Consider the following 13,883-nt stretch of genomic DNA (forward strand, 5'->3'; position numbering starts at 1 on the left):
CATTTATGGCCATTGATGATTCTTTACCGATTTTGCAATTCATTGCACCAGATTGTAAGATAGATCATATTTTTGGATCTGTTGGTAAATTGGACACATTGTCCAAATTCATTGCTTCAAATATTCAAACTGTAGATAAAATTAATGAAAAGACTATTAAGGAAAGGGTGAATAAAGAGAAAAAATAATTCTTTGATAAGACTATTAAGGACTGTACAAAGCAGATTGATTCTTTATTATCGATACTTAATTCCACTATTCTAGAATATAAAGAATTGTATAAGGAAGCATGCAAGCCTCGCCACCTAACAAAAGACATTGATAAGGAGATAAGGAAAACACAAAAAGAGATTGGTGATATAGCTAATAATATGATTGTTTCTTTGGAACTTACCTCAGTTTTGGATCAGGAAACGACGGTTTTTGAGGAAAAGATTGAGAAATTAGAGAAGGAGAAAGCAAGGATAAGAATGAAATCCCGGGAGTTGAAAAATAAACTTGGTCCTAGATTGGACAATCTTGTAACACACTGGATTGAGTTGTCTAAAGAAACTATTCAAGGAGAAAGATCAAAGGAGCAACAGATGCATTATTTGACCAAAATGATCCGACAAACTGAAACAATTATTTCTAACAGCACCAACTTTATGCATAGTCTTAATCTAATTTTGGTAGATATGTTTCAGATTGTAAATAGCCGATTATAGGATTTAAGGTAAAATTTTGGAATTATTTGATTCTTTTTTACATCCGTTGTCATTGATGTCAAAGGGGGAGTAGTGTATTGAGAAAAATGTACATAAAGGATCATTTTCTCAGGGGGAGCACTCTCATTTTTGGATCAATTTTTGAACTTCACTTTGGATATCAGTTTTTGGATTTTTCTCATGAGTGTTGCCATCAATGCCAAAGGGGGAGATTGTTGGCATTATACACTCAGATGAGAATAGTTGATTTCATCATTGATGGCAACCAATTGGTTCGTGGGTTAGACCGGCAACAAACATCATTTACCGGCACTGACAGACACTTCTCACCGACATCCAATCTACACCAATAGTAGATCATACCGACACTCTAGGCCGACCTGGAACAATAATGTTTTGTATTGTAAAATATATTTGTATAGACGACTTGATGTATTGTAAAGACTCATATATGTATGAGATCTTGTAAGTCATTTTGTAATGTGGTAGTGATGTAATAAGGCAATGTAATGATTGATATATGAGATACTGTAGGATAGTTATTTATGCACTTTGATGTATCTATTTTGAAGAGCGAATAAGAAGCAGACCATCGAAAAGGGTTTTGGTTAAGGTATTTGTTTGAGCTTAAACCGGCACTGAATCAAGCATTGCAGATGCTATTGTAAAGAAGTACATTATATTTGGATTTAACCATCCATTTGTAGTTAGTGTGAATCCTTTCTATTATTGAGCAGTGAGCTCTAGGCTATTGGCCTTCCTACATGTTCAGGCCCCTATTGTATAAGTAATATTTATTCATATTGGCCAATGAGTAAATATTGTGGGTCACAAATCCCACCAAGATTTTGCCCTTACCGGGTTTCCTCGCCAAAAATATCTGTGTTATGGTGTGCATTGATGGTTGTATTTTTGTTTCTCTTTACTGCATTATTATTTGTTTAGGGGTATATTAATCCAGGTTGTAAAGTTGCAACTAAGTTCAAATCTTTCATCTATCAGTTAGACATTGATTCACCCCCCCCCCCTCTCAGTGTCTTTGGGACTGTCATAGCATCTAACAATTGGTATCAGACCCTAGTCCTCTATTTGCAGAACTCTAACAGCTTGAGGAAGATTCTAAAACGGGTACCGATGGAAAGTTTGAGACAATAGTTAGAAGGATCTCTTGAATATTGTGATACTAAAAAATTGAAGAATATCAAACTGGAAGATGATCTCAGAACTGCCCAAGAATTCATTAAAGCACTTCAGTAGAATCTGGTTATGGCACAAAATAAGAGGAAGGAACTTCGTGAGCAAATGTAGAAATAAGATGATGATAAAAAGGAAACTCTTAGAGATATTGCATAAAAATTGAGTCAAGAGAACACTAACATGAAGAATAAAATGCAAGATTTAACCATGAGGCTATGTAAGGATATTGAAGACAGAAAGAGGGATCAAGAATATTTGACCAGAAGACTTAATGAAAGAGCTGATGAAACTTTGAGGCTTGGTCATGAAAATGATATGCTAAAGATAGATTTGACTCACATGCAACATGATAAAGAGGAACTTATGAGTTAAGTTAGCATTCTGGAAAATGAGTTGGTCACTACAAATGAATACAAAGACAAATTCAAGAAAAGTTCAGAGAAGCTTGATGATATGCTGAAAAGTTAGAAACCTGATGGCGATACAATTGGACTTGGATTTGAACATGGAGAAAGTTCTGGGACTACAAACATTCAAGATCACAACAAACCGAAAAGACAACCTAATGCCTCTAAAATCAATGGAAAATGTTTTAATTGCAAAAAATATTGTCATAGAGAAAATTAGTGCAGATTTAGGAATAATTAGAATACAAATTTACCCACTAGTCAATGTTCCAAATGTAATAAAATTGGACATAACTTAGACAATTGCAGAATGAATGTAAAATGATATGCTTGTGGTAGATTTGGACACTTATCTAATCAATGCAGAACACAAACCGGTCAAGGTTATTGAAAAGATATTCAAAGGAACAATGTAACTTGTTATGCATGTAACAAGATTGGGCATATTGTAAGATTTTGTAGAAGTAAGACTGCACTGGTGAATAATAAAGAATACAATGACAAAGGAAAGGAAAAAGTGGATGAAGTCAAGCAAGAATTTTCTAAACAATGGATTAAGAAGAGAGATCAGAGAATTGATGAATCTGTCTTTGCACTAGTAGAACAGGGTAACCCTCCACCGATAGGAGATTCTTCATCTAACTAAGGAATAATCCTTAGGGGTATGGAAACAAGTTGAAAATCATGCATTTACCCTTGGTTGATGGTAAGAAGTTATGATTCTTCTTTACCGACAGATATGTGGAGTTTTTCACTTCACAGGTGAAGCATTTATTGTGGCTGTAAGTTAATTTTTTGGTTATAAAGGAACTGTAACTTCTCATTTCAGCTCACCAAGCAATCAAGCATTCAAGAGAGCGAAATTCAGCAAAGGCATTCTAAAGGCAAAGCAGCAAAGGTCTTTTCAAAGCATTTAAGGTTTTCACAATTAAGAGGTATTTGTCTTTTGCAATGGCTTCCTCATCCTTTGTTCTTGAATTTGTAGAAAACCCTACCATTGTGGATAATATAAAATGACCTAGACAAGTTTTCAAAATTATCCCTAAAATAGCAAAACTAGATGACTCTATTGGTACATTTTCTAAAATCCTGAAGTGAGTCGCATTTGTTGAAGACCCTAGGGCATACATACATTGCAACATAGAGAGTTTAGGAATTGAAGATCTGAAGAACATGTACATGAATGAAATCACTAATAAGAATGGGGTAGTGAAACCCGAACATAATATTGTTGAGGATTTAGGTTTCATAGATATCATCCATATACCAAAATTTTCAGTTGAAGTCATCTGCTGTGTCCTTAGCAGGGTTCATGGTGAATTTATATGGCTGGATTCAGTATTTAAGATTACCAAAGAAGCTATAAGGGTTGTTATTGGTTTACCCTCCACCAGTTCTAAACCTGACAAGAAGAAGAAAATCCCTAACAAAGAGGTTATGAGCTTAACCAGCGCTACATTTGACAACTGGTCACTTAGGGTCAATGATATAAAGGATAAAAATGTTAAATTTGCTAGCATGGTAATTGGCTCTAAAGTTGGTCATATTAATAGTTTGAATTCTATATCAAGTTCTTGTATTCACAGTGCTCATGAAATGATTTTGAACAATGCTAAGATTGATATTTGTGAATGGCTAAAGGATGAACTGTTAGAAAATTTGCACAAAATCAAAGGTGATAAGAAAGGAACCTTCAAATTTGGAAATCTAATTGTATGTCTAATGCTTTACTTTTCTAAAGAAATCCCCGGTATAGGACATAAGGATTTTGCCTATGATATTTCATTTGGAAAACAAATAATGGAGGCAATTACTGGTATGGGATCTAATAGTGATGAGTTGGTGAAAGATTACTTCAAGAACTTCGAAGATAAAATGAAACAATGGGAAAGGATTCCAAAAAGCATCATAGTTAAATAGAATAAGCAAATATGCTTTGTAGTAAAAAGAGATGAAATATGGATGGAGGCAGTTAAACACAGGACTGTCTAGATTACAGAGATGGGATATGAGATGGATTCTCGCATCTTAGATTCATATGAAAAAATTCTATTAGATGTTCCACCAGAAACTTCAAAAGAAATTTTTGGTAATGCTAAAACAATAGAGAAGGAAGTTGACATGCAAAAACAGAGGAAGAAAATAGAAAATCTAATGAAAGATGCTTCAAAATTGGTTAAGGAGGTGACAGAAGGATTAATGAATATTAGTGTTATTGCTTCTAGTGTGAAAAGTCAATCAGAGTAGAAACTGTTAGCTTAAATTTCCCCTATGGCTACTTCTTTTGATTCAAACACTAATCAAGTAGCATAATTCAAGAGAGTGGATAGGAAGAAAAGAAAACCCTCACTGGCATGGTCTCCATCTCCCAAGAACTCAAGGACACAAATAAAGAAGAAATAGGCTATAAGAGAGCCCAGTGGTCAGAAGAAAAAGGTTACTCCAAAGAAGAAATCAGTACCTAAGGCACCAGACACACTTTCACCAGAAGAGTTAATAAATAAAATCACTGAAGAAGGTAACATTAGGAATATAAATAAATTTTATCATTCTTTCAATGATTCTGATAAGGAAACCATATAGAGGAAAGAATTATTTTATATCTAGATATATACAATAAGGTACTCATTGAAGTTATAGATATTTTGCCGAATGATCTATATTTTAGGTTAGAGGCTAAAAGAATGTCAATAATGGAGTTAGACAAGAAACTAAAGGTAGAAGCTCTACTTGCTATACATCCTGTTAAATCTAAATAAGAAATTGATGATTTAATATCAGAGGCAAATAGAATAGTTTTTGTGAGTGGCCACCGACAAGTTAGTCTTATGGCCGATAGGGTCAAAGAAATAGCAGATAAAATGACAGACAAATGGCACATATTTTTTGTTGAGAGAGGGAAGAAAGAAGAAAAGGACCGACAGAAGGTAGACAAATCTTTTGTTAAGGTATACCAGAAAGTTGATAAGGGTAAAGGGAAATTTGGCAATATACTGGATATCACAGTTAAAGATATCCTACCTCCACTGGTACGGGACACCCCTCCGGTAGTAGCAGAGGCACTGACACAAACTGATATTGAGCCTAAAGAGGAGAAGGTAGAGGAAATGACAAGAGATGACACTAATCCAGAGTCAGACATTATTTTTACTATGAATGTGGATACTCGAGACTTCAACATTGTCATGGATAAGGAAACTGGTCAGCCTAACACTAAAACACCGGTAGAAGCAGAAACAAAAACTGGAACTAGAAAAGAACATGAATAGAGTATATCTGAACCAATAGATAGCAAGGTTGAAAAAAATAATGAGAATAATGAAGAAATAGTAAATAAGGAAGAGGTTAAAGACTAAAACAAGATTGCAGAAGTGGTTAAGGAATCCACAGATGAGAAGAAACCAACTACAAAACCTCACACTCCACCTAGCACTTCCACTATGGACTACAAACCTACTAAAGTGACAGATGTACTTTTAGATTCCATAAGGAAGATCACTGAATGCAACACCTTAGCATTTAAGGCCATTGATGATTCTTTACCGATTTTGCAATTGATTGCACCAGATTGTAAGATAGATCATATTTTTGGATCTTTAGGTAAATTGGACACATTGTCCAAATTCATTGCTTTAAATATTCAAGTAGTAGATAAAATTAATGAAGAGACTATTAAGGAAAGGGTGAATAAGGAGAAAAATTAATTCTTCAATAAGACTATTAAGGATTGTTTTGGCATTTTGAGTTTGTTGGAATTTTCATAGAGATTGCATTAATGATATGTTGCCATTGATGTCAATTGAACCGGTAATGGTATTCATGTTATTGTTGATATTGTTGTTTTTGATATTGGCTAGTAACCGATAAGAAGAGCTTAGTGGGAGATGATGTAAACCGATATGTAAAGTTTGTGAGTTGAACCGGTGAACCGATGTAAAGGGTTAATCCTTTCTATGTAATGTAACTGGTAAACCCTATCAGCTTTTAAACCCTAACCGATCAAGTTTGATAGTTTATTATCTGATAAGCGGTAATGATGGAGACACGTGTCATCATTGTATGAGGATATGTTCAAGTTGTTTTGGTGCGTTTGTTTTTGTCTAGGAAAGGAGAAAAGTGGATTGCATCTAATGCACAACGTGTGATGAGTTACAAAGTCTGATGAAGCGGTGATCATGGAGCGGCTGGAATTTTCTTGAAGAATGTGAAGAGATTATCATGATTTCTAATAGTCAAGATTGTACCAACTTGTTTGTAATCTCGATGGTGAGAATTAGGTTTTTGTTGTGTTACCAACCAAATTGATTTGTAGTTAAGGTCGATGAAGTTATTTGTAAAGGTTGTTGGAAAGATTGATGAAAACATGTTGAGTGTTTAGCTGCCTAACCAGTGAATGGATCTGCACTTTGAGTGAAGGCAAATTGAAGCTTAGAAGGATTTGATCAAGAAAATGTAGTGCCACTCATACAGATTAAGCAAACCTATTGTTTTCTAACAATTACAGCAGAAGTTAAATCCCTTAACTAGGTAAGCTCTAACAAGCTTGGTTACTTATTAAATCCTCTAACAAGGTGGTCTATTAGCTTGGATTCTTAAATCCTCCAGCAAGGTTACTCCTAACAGGGTATTGTGCTTTTCATCAAGGCATATTTGTAAATCCCTTAATCGGGTGATTCCTAACCAGAATTAGTTCTTAATAGGACTTATTGTAAAGTTTTAACAGGCTTGGCTCCTAACAGGGTGAAATTCAAAAGAGTTCAGATAGCTATCCTTGTGAGTCTCATCTCATTGTGGTTTTTACCTATTTGGGTTTTCCACGTATAAACATTTGTGTCAAGTGGTGAATTCTTTTATGGTTTGTTGATTTGGTTAGCTTCTGATAAGGCATGTTAAGTATAAGCATTGAGAGTTGAATATGTTGAGTAATGATTAAGCATTGTTGATGTTTACAAGATTGAAGTTGTTTACTGGTAAAATTGTCATAACAGTTAAACCGGTTGATGTCTAGTGTTCTTATGAATATTGATCTTGACTAAGTTATGTTTACTTTGTTTGACTGAGTTTGAGTTTGGGAACTTTGTATCAATTTTTCAATATACTGATTCACCTCCCCTCTCAGTATTCTACTGGATACTTATTATTTCATCATACCATTAGATTGTACAAAGAAGATTGATTCTTTATTACGGGTACTTAATTCCACTATTCTAGAATATAAAGAATTGTATAAGGAATCATGCAAGCCTCACCACCTAATAGAATACATTGATGAGGAGGTAAGGAAAACACAAAAAAAGAGATTGATGATATAACATATAATATGATTGGTTCTTTGGAACTTACCTCACTTTTGGATTAGGAAATGGTACTTTTTGAGGAAAAGATTGAGAAATTAGAGAAGGAGAAAGCAAGGATAGGAATGAAATCCCAAGAGTTGAAAAATAAACTTGGTCCTAGATTGGACAATCTTCTAACACACCAGATTGAGCTATCTAAAGCAACTATTCAAGGAGAAAGGCCACCGGAGCAACAAATGCATTATCTGACCGAAATGATCCGACAGACTGAAACAATTATTTCTAACAACACCAAATTTTATGCAAAGTCTTAATCTGATTTTGGCGGATATCTTTCAAATTGTAAATAACCGATTACAAGCTTTAAGGTAAAATTTTAGAATTATTTGATTTTTTTTACATCCTTTGTCATGGATGTCAAAGGGGAGTAGTGTATTGAGAAAAATGTACAAAAGGGATCATTTGCTCAAGGGGAGCACTCTCATTTTTGGATATGAGTTTTTGGATTTTTCTCATGAGTGTTGCCATCAATGCCAAAGGGGGAGATTGTTGGCATTTGATGAATAATGATGAACTACTAAGGTCCTAACTGGTACTGAGAGAGGAGGGTGAATCAGTACACAAACACAAACCACTTCAACATTTTGTTATATCAAAACATAGTTGATTGATTGTTGACCAATCGTTTGTCTTCACCACTGAACTTAACCAAGCTATACCAGTTAAACAAAAATACTTCAAAAAACTATACCTGTTAAACAAAAATAATTTAGACAACATTCAATAGATCTTAAACCTTGATAACTACTTCATTGATATAATCATGCATGAGTTGTACCAATAATACCACAACCATTTAACAATGCATGCATATTTAACTTAATAAAAAACCACACAATCATCACATGAAAATATCATAACCCATAACAAACAGATTTTTCATGTGGAAACCCGAATGGGAAAAACCACGGTGGCAATGAATACCCACAAGTTATTTGTGAACTCTTTTGAAGTCTGCTCTGTTAGGATCCTAGTCTGGTTAAAGACTTTTCAATAAAGGTCTTGTTAGGAACTGATCATGTTAGGGACTACCCGATTAATGGATGGCTATATACCCTGTTAAAGGTTGAAACCCTATTAAGAGTTACCTCACTAGAGGATTTAAGAACTCAATAGCCTTGAGCCACCTGGTTAGAGGATTTATAACAAAGCTTGTTAAAGATACCCGATCAAGGGATTTATCTTCTGTTGAAATGGTTAAAAGACAACAGGTAAAACAACCGATCTGATAGCAACACTTCTTGCTAAAGAAGATACTTTTAAGTTCCTCTCTTCTACAATCAAACTCTACAAAGTCCTCACTCTGGTTTGGCAAGTATCAAATCTGCAACATGCGGACACAAATGCAAGTTTTGCCAACAACTGCAAATCAAAACTCATCGACCTTATAGACAACAATTAGGTCGGTAGCATAAACCCTAAACCCTAAACATTTCAAGTTTACACTTACAAGCGGTCCAATCCTAACCGTCCAAATGCATTACATAGAATGAAATGATCTAAAACAAATCTCAAGGCATTTTGCACCTTCCAAACTTCACTACATCTAAAAATCAGTAACCCATCACGCGCTCTTCACACATCGCTAAGAAAAATGCTCATTCTCAAGGTAGGCATTTAATGCATTCAATATTCATGCGTGAGAACCACAAAGAAATCCTTCATGTGCACATAGCTGACGTAGCATCTTGATCCTTATCCTTATTCCTTTAACTAACTGGTCACAAAACATCATTGGTTGCACCGCACAAGCCAAATCGACAACCCTAGAGCTTAACTAAGACTACCAACGGGTAGTCACACTTAGTGAACCCCGACATCAGTCAACTCCATCTCGGTTGACCATAACCACTTCCAATCTTCATACTGGTTCATATTGGTCCACCTGCTTGAGTAGTTATTGGCATCAATGACAACATACATTATCATCACTTCATCATATGCCAACAATCTCCCTCTTTGGCATTGATGGCAATATTCAATGTATCATTGCTCAGTATCTGCACTATTCTCAATAATATATACTAGTTCAGTAACATATACTAGTTCAACTTAAAAGATCACCACCACCACCTGGACTGGTCAGTGTGCACTTTGCTCAATTACTTCTCACACCACTTATTTTATCTCCCCTTTGCATATTTACCTTCACACATATATCTTCTCCCCCATATATCTTCATCATCATATATCTTCTCCCCATTTGACAACAATGCCAAAGTGGAGGCATAAGCTTTTGGGCTCCACTATGTTGCTCCCCCTATGGAGGAAAATCCTTCAACACATCAATCATGTAAGATCTAACATGGTAGTAGCTTATTGATGTGGAGCACACATATTTAATTTACTTCATGAAGGGGCAGAACCCCTAATGCACCTCTCAAACAGGTAAATGTAGTCTTCGGTAAGGGCTTAGTGAATATGTCTACTAGTTGCTCCTTACCGGAAAGATGTTCTAACACAACCTCTTGATTTTGAACCTTTTCTCTCAAGAAGTGATACTTAAGCTCAATATGCTTGGTCCTAGCATGCAATACCAGATTTTTGGAAATATTTATTGCATTGGTATTATCACAAAATAGACTCACCAATTTAGATATAATCACTTTGAAGTCATTCAATACATGCTTCATCCAGATTGCCTGAGTACAGTTCATAAATGCTGCCACATACTTCACTTCAGCTGGAGACTGGGAAATACAACTCTGCTTCTTGCTCATCCACGAGAGTAGTCTTCCACCAAGGAAGAATGCTCCATCGGTTGTGCTCTTCCAGTCATCCACATTACCTACCCAATCTGCATCGGTAAACACTTTGAGATCAAATTCATCATTGTATGGATACCACAATCCATAATCAATTGTCCCTCTAAGGTATCTAAGAATCCTCTTTACCGCTACCAAGTGGGATTCTCTTGGATTCTTCTAAAAATGAGCCACTATGCCCATTGCATGAACAAATATCTAGTCTGTTGTGCACCACATAGTGCAACTTACCGATCATTGACCGGTACTCCTTCTCATCCACCAATATTGTATCATCCTCCTTTGTTAGTTTGCAGTTGGTCACCATCGGTGTTGCAACCGGTTTTCTCTCCTCCATGCCAAAGGTCTTCAATACCTCTTTGATATACTTGGACTGGGTAATGAAGATACCCTCTTTCATCTACTGAATTTTTAGACCATTGAAAAAATTTATCTCTCCAATTAGAGACATCTCAAACTCCTTTTTCATCTCATCTGCAAATGCATGACTCATATCATCATCTCCACTGAAGATTATATCATCTATAAATACTTCACATATCAAAATCTGACCACCTTCAAATTTTAGGTAGATGTTGTTGTCCTCACTTGTTCTTTGAAATCCTATCTTCAAAAGATGAGAGTGTAACCATTTGTACCATGCCCTTGGTGCCCTTTTCAATCCATACAGGGCCTTGTGTAATCTGCACACCATGTCACTATCTTCGGATAAAGAAAACCCATTTGGCTGCTCACTATACACTTCTTCCTCCAGGATTCCATTTAAGAAGGCAGACTTCACATCCATCTGGTATACCTTAAATCCCTTGAATGCTACAAATTCAAGTAGTATTTGGACACCTTCCAGTCTAGCCACTAGGGCAAAGGTTTCTCCATACTCTTCTCCTTCTTCCTGAACATATCCCTTGCATACAAGCCTTGCCTTGTTCCTTACCATTGTGCCTTCTTCATTCAGCTTATTCCTAAAGACCTATTTGGTACCTATGATATTCTTGTGTTTTGGTCTGGGTAACAAGGACCATGCTGAATTCTTCTCTATCTGGTCCAACTCCTCTTCCATTGCCTTTATCTAGTCTTCATCGATAAGTTCCTCTCTAACGGTCTTAGGCTCAAATTCTGAAATCATGCAAGAATTTTCTTTCACCTTTCTCCTTCTAGGTATTCATGCATCTTTGTCTCCTATGATCTTCTTCAGATCATGATGCAGTCTTACATACCTAGGAATGACCATAGCAGGTTCTGCTTTCTTTTCCTCTTCTATTTCCGCTTCATCTTCTTCTTCACGCACTGAAGCTTCTACCAGTATAGAAACACTGAGGTCTTTCTGGTGTTTGTCACTTGTTTCTTTCTTAGCCAGTTCTTAGAAGGCTACACCTGATTTATTTTCCATTTTCTTGCTATCAGTTTCCTTAGGCTTCTCAGGGGATTCATCAACCCTGACATTGATACTCTCAACAATTTTTTGAGTCCTATTGTTGTAGCACTTGAGAGCTTTGCTTTTAGTGGAATATCCCAGAAATATTCCTTCATCACACTTAGCATCAAACTTACTTAGGTGCTCACCTCTCCTAATATAGCATTTACTCCCAAACACTTTAAAATAACTCACATCGGGAGATCTCCCATTCTAGTACTCATAGGGGGTTTTGTCTTTACCTTTCTTAATGAGTACCTGGTTCATGGTATAGACTGCAGTGCTCATTGCTTCTCTCCAAAATTTGTGAGCGACATTTCCTTGGATCAACATAGTTCTGACCACTTCAACCACACTCCTATTGTTTCTTTTTGCTATGTCATTTTGTTGTGGTGTCCTTGGGGCAAACAATTGCCTCTTAATCTCATTCTCCTCACAGTACTTATTGAATTCATCAGAAGTGAATTCGCCTCCCTAATCGGCCCTCAAGCATTTTATCCTTCTACTACTCTCCTTCTCCACCAATGCTCTAAAGGCTTTGAACTTTCCAAATGCCTCTGATTTGTTTTTCAAGAATGTGAACCACATCATTCTTGAGCAATCATCGATAAGAATCATGAAGTACTGATCTCCCTGAATAGTTCTAGTTTTCATCGGATCACATAGATCAGTGTGCACTAGATCAAGTAAGTTCTCCATGGAAGAAGACTTACCTTTGAATGTTGAGGAAGACATCTTCCCAAGTTGGCATTCTTTCAACAAGGCAATCTCTAGTTTGTTCAGCAAAGGCAATCCTCTTACTGCCTTGATCTTACTACCCTTTACAATATTGTCAAAATTTATATGATAAAGTCTCTTGTGCCATATCCAACTGTCATCAAATTTCCCCATCAGGCACTAGCTAATCTTGGCCTTCAGCTGAAATAGGTTTCCTCTGGTCTACTTACCAGTGGGAATAATTTCAACACTCTTTCCAATTATTCTACAGACTCCACCTTTGAATTCCAGTATGAGTCCTTTGTCATTAAGTTGAGAAACACTCAAAAGATTATGCTTAAGGCCTTCCACCCAGTAGACGTCATCCACACTGTTCTTTCCATTTAGTGAGATGGATCCTTTTCCTTTCACCATGCAAGGTGCATCGTTGCCAAACCAGACAACACCACCATCATATTCTTCAAGAGACAAAAACTTTCTCTAATCACAAGTCATGTGGTGAGAACACCCGCTATTAATGATCCACTCGTTAGAGTTGTCAATATGTGAGACAAGGGCTTTCTGGTCAAACAACTCTTCCTTGACAGCCACAAACACTATGTCCATTCTATTCATCCTCTGATTCCTCATCGGTAACACCTTCATCCACTGCAACAAGAGAATTTCTCATACCTACTCCTTTATACTTCCTAAACCTCTTTGGTTTATCCTTATTGTCATTGTTAGGATAGGTAACAACTATATGTCCTATCTTATTGCAGGAAAAACACTTCAAAGGAATCTTGCCTCTGTATTTTTTGGTGCCTTTTGGAAGTCTCTTGGAAAGAAGAGCTTCAAACTCCATTAGATTCTCCTCATCATCCATATCTCTGCTTGGCTTGGATTCATAGCTAGTACTGACCTCTTTTCCTTTCCTGGTTGGTGCATAGGAAACAGGCACTCTAAAGTCTGACTTGGTCTTCTGAACACTACCATCATAGCCATTCAATGCATATGCAGTCAACTTTACAATAATAGAGTCTAAAGATACCTTGGTTTTGTTGATAGACCTTAGCTCTTGAATAGAGGCAACCCTGATTGCATAGACTGGTAAAAGTGATCTCAGAACTTTATTGACAATAGTGGCATCATCAATTGTTCCACCAGTGCTCTTGATCTCTCCAAGCATTGTCTTGATTCTTATGCCATACTATTGAATGGTCTCTCCTTCAACCATCCTCATATCTTCAAACTTTCCTCTAAGGCTTTCTTCCTTAGCCTACTTGACATGTTCATTGCCGCCATAAATGGATTCTAGTTTGTCCTATACTTCTTTTGGA

This window comes from Cryptomeria japonica, unplaced genomic scaffold (genome assembly GCF_030272615.1).
Source record: "Cryptomeria japonica unplaced genomic scaffold, Sugi_1.0 HiC_scaffold_14, whole genome shotgun sequence".
Taxonomy (NCBI): Eukaryota; Viridiplantae; Streptophyta; class Pinopsida; order Cupressales; family Cupressaceae; genus Cryptomeria; species Cryptomeria japonica.